The 14,611-nt window shown below is 48.4% G+C and overlaps 1 protein-coding gene across 2 annotated transcripts in view; it reads left to right on the top strand.

The window, feature by feature from the left end:
- The window catches only part of DCDC2C (doublecortin domain containing 2C), a 128,401-nt gene that overhangs the window by 70,218 nt on the left and 43,572 nt on the right, over positions 1 to 14,611 (top strand). The window lies entirely within an intron of this gene.

Genomic DNA, 14,611 nt, shown 5'->3' with positions numbered 1-14,611 from the left:
CTGTAGTTCTGGGTTCGATTTCCTTCAGATTACATGGGTAAATACCACCTGACCGTGGTTGCTTATTACTGTTTAATGCAATAGATTTCAAACTACGGGTTGTGACCCAGTACTGGGTCATGGAATGTCAGGCTCTGGGTCTGATTGCTGCAGGGAGATCAGGTGACCAGTGGGAGCGCTAAAGCAGGCTACCTGTCGGCTCAGCTCCTAGCTGGGGAAGGCAGGATGAGGAAGAGAATGCACAAGGCTCCATGCACTGTCCCTGCCCCAAGCACTAGCTCAGCACTCCCATAGGCAGGGAACCTGCTGATGGCTGCTTATGGGGTGCAGCATGGTCTGTGGTGCCGGGAGAGGTAGGAAGCCTGCCTTAGCATCCCTGCTGCACTGCTGACAAGGAGCTGCTCAAGGTAAGCCCCTCCTGCCTTAGCCCTGACACATTCCCAAACCTGGAGCCCCCTCCCTACACTCCTCCTCAGACCACACCTCAGTCAAATTATGCTGGGTCACGGGCATCAACAATTTTGTTCAACTGGGTCATGAGAAAAAAAAGTTTGAAAACCACTGGTTTAATGTATCAGTTTGTACCAACATCTCCCTCTAACACAGCGGTTCCCAACTGTTTCCAGATGGGGACCCATTCTGACAATTCAGGAAGACTTGGTGATCCAAGGTAATTAAAAAATCGGGGGAGGAGGAAGGGCAGCGCCACCTGGGGAGACACTTGGTGTCCCTTTTGAAATGTAATGGCGACCCACATTTGGGTCCCAACCCATATGTTGGGAAACCCTGCTCTTTTCAGTCTAGGACATCTCCTCAGATTTGTCACCTAAAAAAAATGAAGTGAAGACTGATGCAAAAAATCATTTTCTTCTCTTCAGTGACCCTGCCTTCTCTGAGTGCTCGTTAAGCACCTTGATTGTCCAGGTGCTGATTGTATGGTACACTTCCTGCTTCTCATGTACTTAAAAAAATGGTTAGTTTTTGTGTCTCTTGCTACTTACTCTTTGGCCTATCTAATTGTACTTTTACACTTGTCTTGCCAGAGTTAATGTTCTTTTCTATTTAACTCAGTAGGATTTAACGTTTAACTTTTAAAGGATGTCTTTTGTTTTAACCACTTCTTTCAGCCATGATGTTACTTTTTTTGGTCTTCTCTTACTGGCTGTGTCTACACTGGGCCACTTATTCCGGAAAAGCAGCTGCTTTTCCGCAATAAGCTGCGAGCTGTCTACACTGGCCCCTTGAATTTCCGGAAAAGCAGTGACGATTTACTGTACAAAATCAGCCGCTATTCCGGAAAAGCTACGCTGCTCCCGCTCGGGCAAAAGTCCTTTTTCCGGAAAAGCTTTTCTGGAAAAGGGCCAGTGTAGATAGCTTTTCTGGAAAAGCAGAAGAAACGGAAAAAAGCAGTTTGGACGCCGCGATACCCCATAGGAGCCTTGGACTTCCTGGTAACCCGAGCTATTAAAGAGCTCAGAGGCAGCTGGGCGCACGTGGCAGGAGCGTGCCTCAGACCTGCGGCCTGAGCTCTGCCACGTGCCTCTGTGCTGCCCAGCAGCCACCTCGCAGCCCAGCATGGCAGCTCCGGGTGCTGAGCCACTTGAACCCTCAGCTCAGCAGGCCCCCAGGGGCCGCAAACGGCGGGCCCCATCCTGGACCCCCAGGGAGCTGGAGTCCCTCCTGGACCTCTGGCAGGAGGAGGAGGGTCTCCATGACCTGCATTCCAGGCGCAGGAATGTTGACATTTACACCCGGATGGCCAACAACCTGGTGCAGCAGGGACACCCCAGCCGCAATTGTGAGCAGGTCAGCTCAAAAGTGAAAGAGCTGCGGCTGGGGTACGTCCGGGCCAGCGAGGGCAGGGGGGCAGGACCAGACGCCTGCCCGTACTTCGAGCGCATGAACGTTTTTCTGGGCCAGCCAGTCCCGCAAGGCCCGGACGTGCCAGTGGACACGTGCCAGCGCCTCCCCCCCATCATCCGGCCCACCGAGGCGGGGGACGGAGAGGACAGCGGCAGCGCGTCCGGGGGAGAGGAGGCCAGCGTTGACACCGCCCAGCAGGCCCCCTCCAGCAGCTCCTTCGAGGCCGAGGCCGGGGAGGAACCCACTGGTGAGTCTTTGCAGTTTTCACTCTCAAAGGGCAGGGGGCGGAGGGCGGGGGGGGGGGGAGCCAGGTGCCTGGAGGGAGGAGGGGGAGAGCATGTCACTCAGGCCACGTGAGCTGCACGCTGCGTAGCATTAGGCAGCAAGCAGCACGTGCAACCACGGGCAGCCTGGTGACCGAGCGGCACATGGCAGCTGCAGGGCACGCCTGGGACCGTGCTGCTCACACACATTCGGCGGGAACAGGGGGAAGGGTGGATGCCGGCTGGAACCGGCCAGGGCCCCAGGGACTCAGCCCAGAGCCTGTACCTCCACTAAGGGTGCAACATGGAGAACGGCACACTGTCCCATGCCTGGCTGTGAGACACAGCCAGCTGCTGTTGGGTATGCCGCAGCGTCACAGTCCTGTGACCGTGGACCCCACCAAGCCCCTCGCCTGCTCCCGGAGCCTTGGCTGGCTCCCTGAGGGGAGTCCCCACTGTGGCCACACATGTCCCTGGGCTACCGGCCTTGCGGGAGGGATAATGGGAGGGACAAGGGCCCCTAAGTTTTGCTGCAAGGATGGGACACCCCCCCCACCCAGTCACTCTTCTGGTTCTGTCCAGGAGATATCCCACGCGAGGGGATCTGAGAGCCCAGATGTGCTCCCAGGCACTGTGTGGGGATGCATCTCGCTCCCTGTCAAACACCAGTGATTAGCCCAAAGCTTTTCACAGTCTCCACCGGCAGGGAGTTCCACAGGTGAACGCAGCACAAGCACCTTCCCGCCCTCCACGGGGTCAGGATACAGACCGGTGCTTACAATACTGGAGGGAGGACCCTATTCCAGGGGCGGTCCTCCTTGCCAACATACAACACAGGGGCAGGAGGGGAAGAGAGTGGTCCCAAGCCACACAACTGTGGGGTCACCTGGGCTCAGGGGTGAGGGCATGAGGTGTGGGGTCAGTGGACGGCCTGCCTGACTGACCCATCCTTTCTTCTCTTCCCTGCAGTGGGACCCAGCACCAGACCCTCCACTGTGACAGCAGCGGCACCCCCAGCTGGCCAACTCCGGAGGCGCAGGCTGCGTCAGAGGGACCAGCTTCTGCGCCGCCACGTGACCGCCGTGGAGGGAATCCAGGGCTCCATTGAAGAGCGGGTGCAGGGGGACCTGCAGTGGCGGCAGGAGGGCTGGGCTGCCTTTCTCACTGAGGCTGTGTCCAGACTCAGGGGTTTTTTCGAAAAAAGTAGCCTTTTTTCGAAAAAACTTCACCTGCGTCCAGACTCAAGCCGCATTCTTTCGAAATTAAATCGAAAGAACGTAGCTTTTCTTTTGACGGCGGTAAACCTCAATTTACGAGGAAGAACGCCTTCTTTCGAAAGTTCCTCTTTCGAAAGAAGGCGTTCTTGAATGTAAATAGGGCTTCTTTGAAAGAGAGCATCCAGACTCACTGGATGCTTTCTTTCGAAAAAGCAAGCCGCTTTTTTGAAAGTTCAACGTGAAGTCTAGATGCTCTCTTTCGAAAGAGGCTTGCAGTATCTTTCGAAAGAGCCTCTTTCGAAAGAGGCTTGCAGTCTAGACATAGCCTGAGTGCAGAGGGATGCGCACCTCTATGGACATGCTCACGGCACATTTAGTGCACGCCATCCACTATGGCATGGCCGGACCCCATGCCCCCGCCATCCCTCCTGGAGCACAGCCCATGCCCCCTCCTATCCCTGCTCCTATCCCAGCTCCTGCCCCTGCCTCTGCCCCTGCCCCTGCTCCTGCTCCTGCTCCTGCCCCTGCTCCTGCCCACCTCCCCGTGCAGGCTGCCCTGACACGGTCTGCCCAGCGTGTGCAGGTCCCCCCCGGAGGAGCGCTCGCAGGGGCCGCCCATCGCAGTAACTGCCCCCCTCTCTGTCCCAGTTGAAGGTCTTCCCCCCCCCCTTGTAAATAAAAAGTTGTCTATTTTTCAGTTCATTCTTGTGTTGGTTATTGTGTTACTCTAGTAACTGTAAGAAATTATTTGAGATGCCAATTAGCCACTTAAATTTAACAGGGTTACAAACTGTGGTCAACAAATTCTTTACTCTATCACCGGGGGAGGGGCGGGCCCTTTGTAAGTGGTCATTGGTTTGTGGCGCATAAAGAAATACTGAGATTTTTCAATAAAATGTAAACCACAAACTATATTTACATAGCTAACAAACAAGCAAGAACGGTTAAAAGATGCACACTACAGAGTATTAAACATAGGCTCAGGGAGGACAATTGGGTAGTGTTGCTGGCCACCTCAATCCTTTGGTCCTTCCGGGCCTCAGGAGAGGAACAGCCAGGAGATCCCTCAACGGAAGACGACTGGGATCAGGTACGCTGACTTGAGCCTTCCGCACAAACCCCGAATCCTCTTGGCTGTTCTTCAGGACAGGCGATGGTGGCCTAAACCCTAGCCTAAACTAAAAAGAAAAACCCTACCTAAGCCCAACGCACCCGACGAACAGTCATGATGACGGCCGATGTGCTTTGACCCGATGCTTTACAATTGGGGGGAGGTAAGGGGAGGGAGTGGGGAAGGGTATGGGATGGGAGGGAGTAGTCTGGGGAGACCCAGCCGACCCTACTACGGGGCTTGGGCAAACATGTCCACCAGGGCCTCTCTGATGCGCACCGCATCCTGGCGCGCCTGGTGGATGGCAGCTGTGTTGGGCTGTTCCAACGTCTGTGCCTCGGCTGCCATCCATGCAGGGAGGAAGGCCTTCCCACTGCGCTCCACAATGTTGGAGTACGCAGCACGCGGCCAGTACCTCCGTTTCATTCTGGTCACCCATCTCGAGACGGGTGAGCAGACAACTGAAGCGGGCTTTTAAACGTCCAAAGGCCAGCTCCACTGGGTTTCGGGCCCGGTTGAGGCGGTCATTGAACCGGGCCCGGTTCTGGTCCAGCTGCCCCGTGTAGGGCCGCATTAGCCAGGGCATCAGGAGGTAGGTCATGTCCCCGACGACACAGATGGGCATAGGCACATCCCCAACAGTCAAGTCCCGCCGGGGGAAGTAGGTGCCCGCCTCCAACCTGCGAAAGAGTCCAGAGTTCCGGAGTATGCGGGTGTCGTGTGCCCGGCCAGACCAGCCCCTGTAAATGTCCAGGAAGCGGCCCCAGTGGTCCACGAGGGCTTGCAGAACAATGGAGCAGTACCCCTTGCGGTTCATGAAATGGCCCGCTCGATGCTCCGGGGCCCGGATGGGGATGTGGGTGGCGTCCAGGGCTCCCCCGCAGTTGGGGAACCCGAGGGCAGCGAAGCCAGCCATGGTATCATCCACGTCACGCAGGCGGATGATTCTCGGGAGCAGGACGTCATTGATGGCGTGGACGACCTGCAGAAGGGTGCAGAGAAACACAAGGGAACACATCACATTCGGCAGGGGTGAGTGTGCGCTCCCTTGGGCTCCCCCTTGATTCCCTCTGTCCATACACACACACACACACACACACCAGGGCCCTCCTCGTCCCACGGCCACCCCCACCCCCACCAGGCCTGTGCAAGGGAGGGACGGCCCAAACCCCTGGATGACCCAGCCTGGAGTCTTGCTGTCCCTGGGCCTGGAGTGCAGCACCCTCCCCCCATCCCACTCCCCCCGGGACTTACCTCCACGACAATCACTCCGACGGTTGATCTTCCCACCCCGAACTGCTGTGCCACCGAGCGGTAGCTGTCCGGTGTGGCCAGCTTCCAGAGCGCAATGGCGACCCTCTTGTTCACGGGGATGGGTGCCCGCAACCGGGTGGTGAGCCAGGTGCACAGCTGCAGGAACGTCCGCTTTCTCATCCAGAAATTCCTGATCCATTGCTGGTCGTCCCATAGTCCAAGGACCACCCGGTCCCACCAGTCGGTGCTGCTCTTCAAACTCCAGGCGGGCCTCACCACGGTGGGGTGCTGATGCGATATGGTTGCCAGGGCCTCCCTGGTGAGGGAGTCCAAGGCGATCTCTGCCTCCTGGTACATGTACACCATGGCACCAGCCTCCAGCACGAGCAGCAGGCACTTGTACAGCTGAAACATGGGCCCAAGCAGGTACATGGCCACCCACGGCTCCATAGCAGACAGAGCAGGGCAGAAAAAACAAAACTCAGGGAAAAGCAGTTGGGGGCCAAAGGGTGGTGTCCCCAAAACTCAGAGGGCAACCACCGACCCTGCGAAGGGTGTCAGTCCCTGGCAGAGGCCCCAAGGCATGGGAGCAGGAGACCAATGGCTGTCTGGCAAGACCCCTTTAAGCACGTGTCTGAACGGCGCTCTGGCCCCGCCCCCGGAAAGGTCTGGTGGCCTTTGCCCTCTTCAAAATGGCTCCGGGCTTCTGCTTTTCTGGAAAAGCGTGCCGCCAATGTAGACACGCTTTTCCGGAAAAGCGCATCGTTATAACGGTAACTCCGGGGCCAATGTAGACGCTCCTTTTCCGGAAAAACTTAAAACGGAAAACTGTTCCATTTTAAGCATTTCCGGAAAAAGGTGCCAGTGTAGACACAGCCACTATGTTTTATAATTTGGGATAAACATTTGATTTAAGCCTCTATTATGGTGTTTTTAATACATTTCAGTTTTTTGACTGTAACTTTTATTTTCCATTTAACTAGTGTCGTCATTTTTGTGTAATTCTCCTTTCTGAAGCTAAATGCTAATGTGTTGGGCTTCTATGTTATTCTCCCCCCAAAGGAGAAGACATTTAATCTTACTGTATATTTTAGAAATGAGTATTTATCTGTGAGTCTGTTTGTTCAAGAACTCCTGAATGGTAAGAGCTAGGACCACCGCATTTGGTGTGCAGCTTCCTCTTATATTATAAAGCAACCTCAGGGTTTGGTTGTGCCAGGATAATGAAATGCGCCTGGAATTCAATGGTTTCTCAAAAATTTAAAGGGAGAGGTCTGTTGGGGGGAATTATACTGCAGAATGACCACAGTAGGGCAGCAAGGGGCCAGAGATGGGGATCAGGACAGATGTAACCCTATTGAGCCAGCAGAGGGCAGAGGTAGAGAAAGGGGCAGCTATCTACTATACATATCAGAGAGTTTGTCTGTTTGTCTTTCTGTCTGTCCCCAGGCTCCGGGACATGCATCCCTCCCCTGGCTACAGGTGCTTCTCACTTGGCCCCAATCTGCTGTGGTGAGAGAAGGTGGGGGATGTCCTCTCTCCCCAGGGCAGCCTGAACCCTTCATCTTCAGCCCCACCCCAGAACAATGATTTAAATGAAGAAAAACAAAACGTATTTGCATTAAGGACCCGAGTAATGCCGGGTACATCTAGTTACATTATAATCACTATTACAATTACTACCATATTATTGAGCAGTTCAGAGATTAGTCACACCTTAGACTAGGCTAGCTGTTCCAAGAAGCAATCATTAATGCTGTCTAGAAATTCTATCTTTGCATTTGGTTCTAAGGAGACGTAAACCCAGTCATTATGGGAATAATTGAAATCCCCCATTATTATTGAGTTTTCTGTTTTTGTAGCTTTTCTAATCTTCCTGAGCATTTCACAATCACCATAAGATTGGTAGTATATTCCCACTGCTGTGTTTTTATTAATGAAGCATGGCATTTCTATCCATAGAGATTATATGGTATTGTTTGTTTAAGATTTTACTATATTTAACTCCATGCTATTTTCACATATATTGCTACTCACCAATCAGAATTACCTACTCTGTCATTCCTGTATATTTTTTACCCTGGTATTATTGTATCCCCTTGATTATGATTGTTCTACAAAGTTTCTGTAATTTCTATTTTATCAATATCCTCATTTAATGCCAGATATCAAGTTCATCCATCTTAATATTTAGATTTCTAGCATTTGTATACAAACAGGTATAATATTTATCATTATTTATCATGCCTTTGTGTGATTTAATTAAATAAAACTGTTTCTTTTCATTAGTTCTCCACTTTCTACCTGTATTTTATCAACTTCTGTCCTCTTATCTGTACAGGGATATAGAATATACTCTTTAATAAATCTTCCCTTCAGGAATGTCACTGTCTGAACCGTGTGCTCCTCTGCATGAGTTGGCTTTCTTCCAGCCTTTAGATTAAAACTTCTTCTTAAACCTTTTACATGCCAGCAATCGTTTTATGTTTTGGTTTAGGTGGAACCTATCCTTCCTGTGTACCTGCCACCTTTCTACAAGGTTTCATCAGGTTCTAATAGACTTAAATCCCCTCACCAAACACCATCATCTCATACATACATTGAAACTCCAGCTGATCTCCAGCTCCACGCTATGCTGCTCCTTTGAAGTGCTGGTCTGGAGCTTCAAAGGGGCAGCGCATTAGGAGCCGGGGATCAGCTGGAGTGCCCAGCTGATCCCCGGCTCCGCGTTGCGATACCCCTTTGAAGTGCTGTCGTGGTGCTTTAAAGGGGCAGCACTGCATGGAGCCTGGGGTCAGCTGGGAACTCCAGCTAATCCCGGGTTTCTGCAATGCTGCCCCTTGGAAACGCCAGGGCAGCCTTTCCAAGAGGCAGCACTGCATCAATCCGGGGTCAGCTGGGGACTCCAGCTGATTCTGGGCTTCCGCAGTGCTGCCCCTTTGAAACACTGCTGCAGCATTTCAAAGGGGCAGTGCATGCGATTAATCACGATTAATTTTTTTAATTGCATGACAGCCCTAAATTAAAGATTCAACCAGTTGGTTCTCTAAAACACCTCCACTGTTCTCTGAAGACAACTTTGAATAAAAGGCTGGTCTCATATCTCCAGACTCAGCTTGTTTCCTACTTCAAACTGTTTGCTTTACAAGAACTCCAATCAGAGGTGGCTTGATCATTGAGAACTGGGATAAAATATGTGGTCCTTAGGATCCTCAAAATTGGAGCTGCTTATTGTTCCACGTAATAGTTTCAGCCTGTATTCTCTATGAAGGACCTGCATAGTAAGGACTGTTATAAAGAGGATGGAGATCAGTTGTTCTTCATGTCCATGGAAGGTAAAGCAAGATGTAATCAATGTAATCTGCAGCAAAGGATATTTAGGTTATGTATGAGGAACACCTTGCTAACTATGAGGATAGTTAAGGTTACTAAGGGAGATTGTGGAATACCTCCAATTGCAGGTTTGTAAGCACAGGTTAGACCAGGGATGCTCTAGGTTTACTCAGTCCTGCTGTGCAGTGCAGGAGACTGGACTAGATGACCTCTCGAGGTCCCTTCCAGTCCTATGTGTGTCTGATTTTATGATCAAACATGATATTTTAGTGAATATTCTGTACATCTCTGGCATGAGTCATAATATTTTTGGATTTTGTTCAGTTGTGATAATGGCCTGTATGGGGAATGCAGGTTATATTTGCAAGATTCTGATTTTTTTTTGAAAGATGTTGTCTTTTGTTGTAAGTGTATTCCTGGTTATTACGCCTAAGGCAACAACTGGCCATCAGACATAGGTCTTCATACTTTAATTTAGGGTGTTTGGCTAGAAACAGCAGTGAAGTCATGCTGGTTTTAAGATTTTCAGAGGGGTAGCTGTGTAAGTCTATACAGGCAGTCCCCGGGTTACATGGAGCCGACTTACATCGGATCCCTACTTACAAACGGGGTGAGGCAACCCCGCACTAGCTGCTTCCCCCCATCAGACCAGGAAGACGCGAAGCTAGCGCCCCCCCCCCAGCAGACCAGGGAGACGCGGAGCGGCTTTTCTCAGCAGACACCTCAGCTTGAGAATAAAGGACTGAGGGAAGTGAGGTGTGGGAGAATAAAACTGAGCTCTGGAGAAATGTTTGGCTAGAGTTTCCCCTACAATATGTACCAGTTCCGACTTACATACAAATTTTACTTAAGAACAAACCTATAGTCCCTATCTTGTACGTAACCCGGGGACTGCCTGTAACTGGAAAAACTTAAAAAACAAAGAATAGTCTAGCAGCAACTTAAAGACTAATAAAACGTAGATGGTATCATGAGCTTTCGTGGGCACAACCCACTTCTTCAATGAATGGAGTTAATAAAGGTCCAATTCCAAAATAAATAGGGAATGGCAAAAGGGGGAAAGAAATAGTCAATTTAGAGCATTCATGCCACATGAAGCTGATAGAGAAGGTGCAAATTGTTCTTGAGTACCGATTGTTTGGGTTTTTTAAGTCATTAGCTACCCCATTAGCTACCCCAGACTAACACGGCTACATTTCTATCATTAAGTCATTAGGATGTGGAAGGTAGTATGCTAGCCAGGTAATGTCTTTGTTCATATCTTTGTGATGGGTCCCAAACCCGTAAATGAAATTAAGTTCCAAGGCTTCCCTGTGTATTTGGCTTCTGGAATTGGTGACTTTTAGATCCATTAACGAGTGCCCAGGCTGGTTAAAATGTTCTCCAGAAGATTTCTGTGTGTTGCCTTTTCAGATATCTGATTTGTGTCCATTAATTCTTTCCCATAGAGACTGTCTAGTTTAGCCAATATACATGGCAGTGGGGCATTGCTGGCATTTGATGGCATAGATCACATTAGTGGATGTGCAGTTAAATGAGCCTCTGATGTGGTGGCTGATGTTGTTGGGTCCAATGATGAAATCTCTTATGTAGATGTGTGAACAGAGTTGACTCCAGGGCTCATTGCAGAGGTGGGTTCCTGGATGCCTATGATGGAGATGTGCTGCATGGTTACTGGAAAGAATTTGTTTGTGGTTAAGGGGTTCAGGGTCTCTGCCACTGTGTTTCACTGCTGTTTTACTTACTTTAGCTCTATTAAAGCTGCCATGGGCATGACTACCAATGTTACAGTTAATTTGTGATGTAGACACAGCCAATGAAGAAGATAGATTTCATGTTTAACAGATTCAGTTCTCAGTCTGTTGCATCTATAGAGGAAGGGATTAGACCAATTCTACATTTTAAACATCTGGATAATTATACTTTGCACAGTACTCACAGTGTTGCTGATACTTTAAGAATGAATCAAGGATAAGTGTTTACCAGTCAGGATACATGCTACATGCCTCGTTATCTCTATCTTGATCTTCTCCAAATACAAATAATGGATTTTATGTTTCTCTTTTGCAAAAAACAAAAACAAAACTGATTAAAGACACCATCATCTTTCAGTTTCTGGAAGAATGAGATAAATTGCCTAAGGGCAACAAACTATTACCTCCCACAAAATCTCATTCAGTTCATCTATCAGGTCAAACTACTTGTGACAGAAAAATCTTTGTTTGTATGAATTTGGAGCTTGTGAAAGTTTCCAGATTGACAGCACTGGGAAATGAAGTAATCTATTTATTCATGGAACAGATGCTGCTCAGGAAGCAGCAATGGGCTGCTTTTTACTAGCTAGTATGTACGAGCTACTTTGGAATGATTAGCTCAGGTTGGCTTGCTTCATGACCTAGCACTCCTTTGCCTCTCTGTTTATATACATTCCAGTCATACAGAGACTGCGAGTCATACTTCTCAAGACCTCCCAGTGCCATCTGCAATCATAACAGGAGACATAGTTTATTCTAATTTCCCTACCAGAGTTCCCTAATTCTAATAAGAGGTGGAAGATACTATTGACACTAGGGCACGTCTATACAGCAGGGTTAAAGTCAAATTAAGCTATGCAACTTCAGTTACTTTAATTGCTTAGCAGAAGTTGAAATAGCTTAATTTGGCTTTTGGCATTGTCTACACAGCAGGAAGTTGAAGGAAGAACACTATTCCTACCCATCCAGGGTAATAGCCATTGATGGACCTAAATTCCATGAATCTATGTAGCTCTCTTTTGAACCCTGTTAAGTTCTAGCCTTCACCACTTCCTTTTGCAAGGAGTTCCACAGATTGACTATGTGCTGAGTGAAGAAAAACTTCCTTTTGTTTGTTTTAAACCTGCTGCCTATTAATTTCATTTGGTGACCCCTAGTTCTTTTATTGTGGGAATAAATAAATAACTTTTCTTTATTAACTTTTTCCAACCCAGTCATGATTTTATAGACTTCTATCTATAGTCTCCCCTTAGTCTCCTCTTTTCTAAGATGAAAAGTCCAAGTCTTTTTAATCTCTGTTCATATGGGACCTGTTCCAAACCCATAATAATTTTAAGCCCTTTTCTGAACCTTTTCCAATGCCAATATATCTTTTTTGAGATGAGGCAACCACATCTGTACATAGTATTCAAGATGTGGGCATACCATGGTGTTATATAGAGGCAATAAGATATTTTCTGTCTTATTCTCTATTCCTTTTTTAATGCCTCCTAACATTCTATTTGCTTTTTTGACTGCTGCTGCACACTGACTGGATGTTTTCAGAGAACTATCTACAATGACTTCAAGATCTTTCTCTTGAGTAGTTGTAGCCAAATTAGTCCACATCATATTGTATCTATAGTTGGGATTCTTTTTTCCAATGTGCATTACTTTACATTTATCAACATTACATTTCATTTGCTATTTTGTTGCCCAATCACTTAATTGCACAGGCTTGAGCAATGTAGCTAGGTCAATCCAATTTTTAAGTGAAGAGTAGGACTAAGACTAGTCGGCTGCATCTAGACTGGCATGATTTTCCGCAAAAGCTTTTAACGGAAAAGTTTTTCCGTTAAAAGCATTTGCGGAAAAGAGCTTCTAGATTGGTATGGACGCTTTTGCGCAAAAGCACTTTTTGCGAAAAAGCGTCCGTGCCAATCTAGATGCGGTTTTGCGCAAGAAAGCCCCGATCGCCATTTTTGCCATTGGGGCTTTTTAGCGCAAAACGGTTCTCAGTTGTCTACACTGGCCCTCGTGCGCAAAAACATTTCAGGAAAAGGGCTTTTGCCCGAACGGGAACGTCAAAGCATTTGCGCAAGAAGCACTGATTTCAGACAGTAGAACGTCAGTGCTTTTGCGCAAAATCAAACGGCCAGTGTAGACAGCTGGCAAGTTTTTGCGCAAAAGCGGCTGCTCTTGCGGAAAAACTTACAGTCTAGACGCAGCCGTAGGGAAGAAAATTAGCTAACAACTACAAATACCATTCCATTGAAATAAAACCAAAAAGTGAAATATGATCACCAGTTAATAAATTGTATTGGATAATACAAGCCTTTGAGACTTCTGATAAAATTTATGAGCAGGATATATAATATAGAACCAACCATGCTTGGTAAACTCTACCTTGTGGAACCATGATAATAGAGACTTATCTGCTTTCCATATCTTGTTGCAATCATAACAGATGTGTATCTTGGAGACCCTTCAGATAGTTTTGCAGAAGAGAATGTGTTCAATTTTTGCTGATGATAGCAATGCAGAACTCCACTGCAGACTTTACTGGAAACATCAGAATGCAGTTTGCCCATAATTAAAGGGACACCAATAATTTAAAAATCACACTTGTTTCTGAAGACATTTTATCTGCTATTGAGGCAAGTAACCCCTAAACTCAGTACAGGATGGACCTCGCTGGTCCAGCACCTTTGGGGCCTGACCAGTCCTGAATGAGGGAATTTGCTGGACAAGAGAAGGTCCCTTGCCACTGGCCTCCCAGCCTGCCACTCCTGCCAGTTACTGGCCCCACTGCTACTGGGCTCTGGCCCTGCTGGCCCGGGCTCAAGCTCCAGCTGTTGCCAGTCCTGCCAGGGGGCCAGAGATGCTGCTGGGCTTGGGCTCTGGCCCTGCTTCTTCCCTGCCCAGCCAGGGCTCCCCAGAGATGGGGCTCCTGCCAGCCCTGCTTCTGCCCTTTCCTGCAGGGACTCCCCATGCTCTGGGCTCCTGCTGGCCCAGCTGCTGCCCCACCTAGCTGGGACTCCCTGAGGATGGGAGTTCTCGGCCACTGCTGGCCCTGCTGTTCCCGGCCCACGCTGGGGCTCCTGGCTGCTGGACTCTCAATAGCTGGGGCTCTTTGGTCCAGCAACATCCATGGTCTTTCTAGATCACAGATGTTGCCAGACCAGAGAATATCAGATTTAGGAGGTTCAACCTATATAATTGAAAGCGCTTAGGAAGAGAATTCCCCACAAAAAGTCTCTTTATTTTGTGCATTTCACAGCCCATTTTGTAAAGTTAATTTTATTCTCTTCACTATATAGTCCATTAGTTGGTCACGCCCATGTGTGTGCGTGTGTGTGTGTGTGTGTGTGTGTGTGTGTGTGAGTGTGTGAGTGTGAATGTGAATGTTTAACACAGCAATAGAGGAGAGACATTTATTTTTCAAAATAAATTGGGCTCTAAAACCACAATCACTGGCAGAATATTCAGATGCCTTTGTAAATAACATTCAACATACTTTTTAACTAACAATTTCGAACTTTACTGCTTTTACTGCTAATGCACTTCAGGTCAAATTCTGATCCATTGAAAAAAACAGGATTTTTGCCAATAACTTCACTGGAATCAGGATTTGGATTGAAAGTGCAGATGAAAAGCTTTCAGGAATCAGGTTTTGAACATCTGATGTGTGAGGCTTTGTTTAAACACTTGGAAAACCGTTTTCTGTGGCATGGGCTGCATTTAAAAGTTTTGCCAGCACAGCTATGCTAGTTAGGAGTATTGGCACAATGATAGTGACCTCAGAGTCCTTTTGGTTATTTTTTCAGAGAACTGGTA

The sequence above is a fragment of the Pelodiscus sinensis genome, chromosome 3, assembly GCF_052426305.1.
Source record: "Pelodiscus sinensis isolate ZL-2025 chromosome 3, ASM5242630v1, whole genome shotgun sequence".
NCBI lineage: Eukaryota > Metazoa > Chordata > Testudines > Trionychidae > Pelodiscus > Pelodiscus sinensis.
This window is presented reverse-complemented; position numbering and strand designations above follow the sequence as displayed.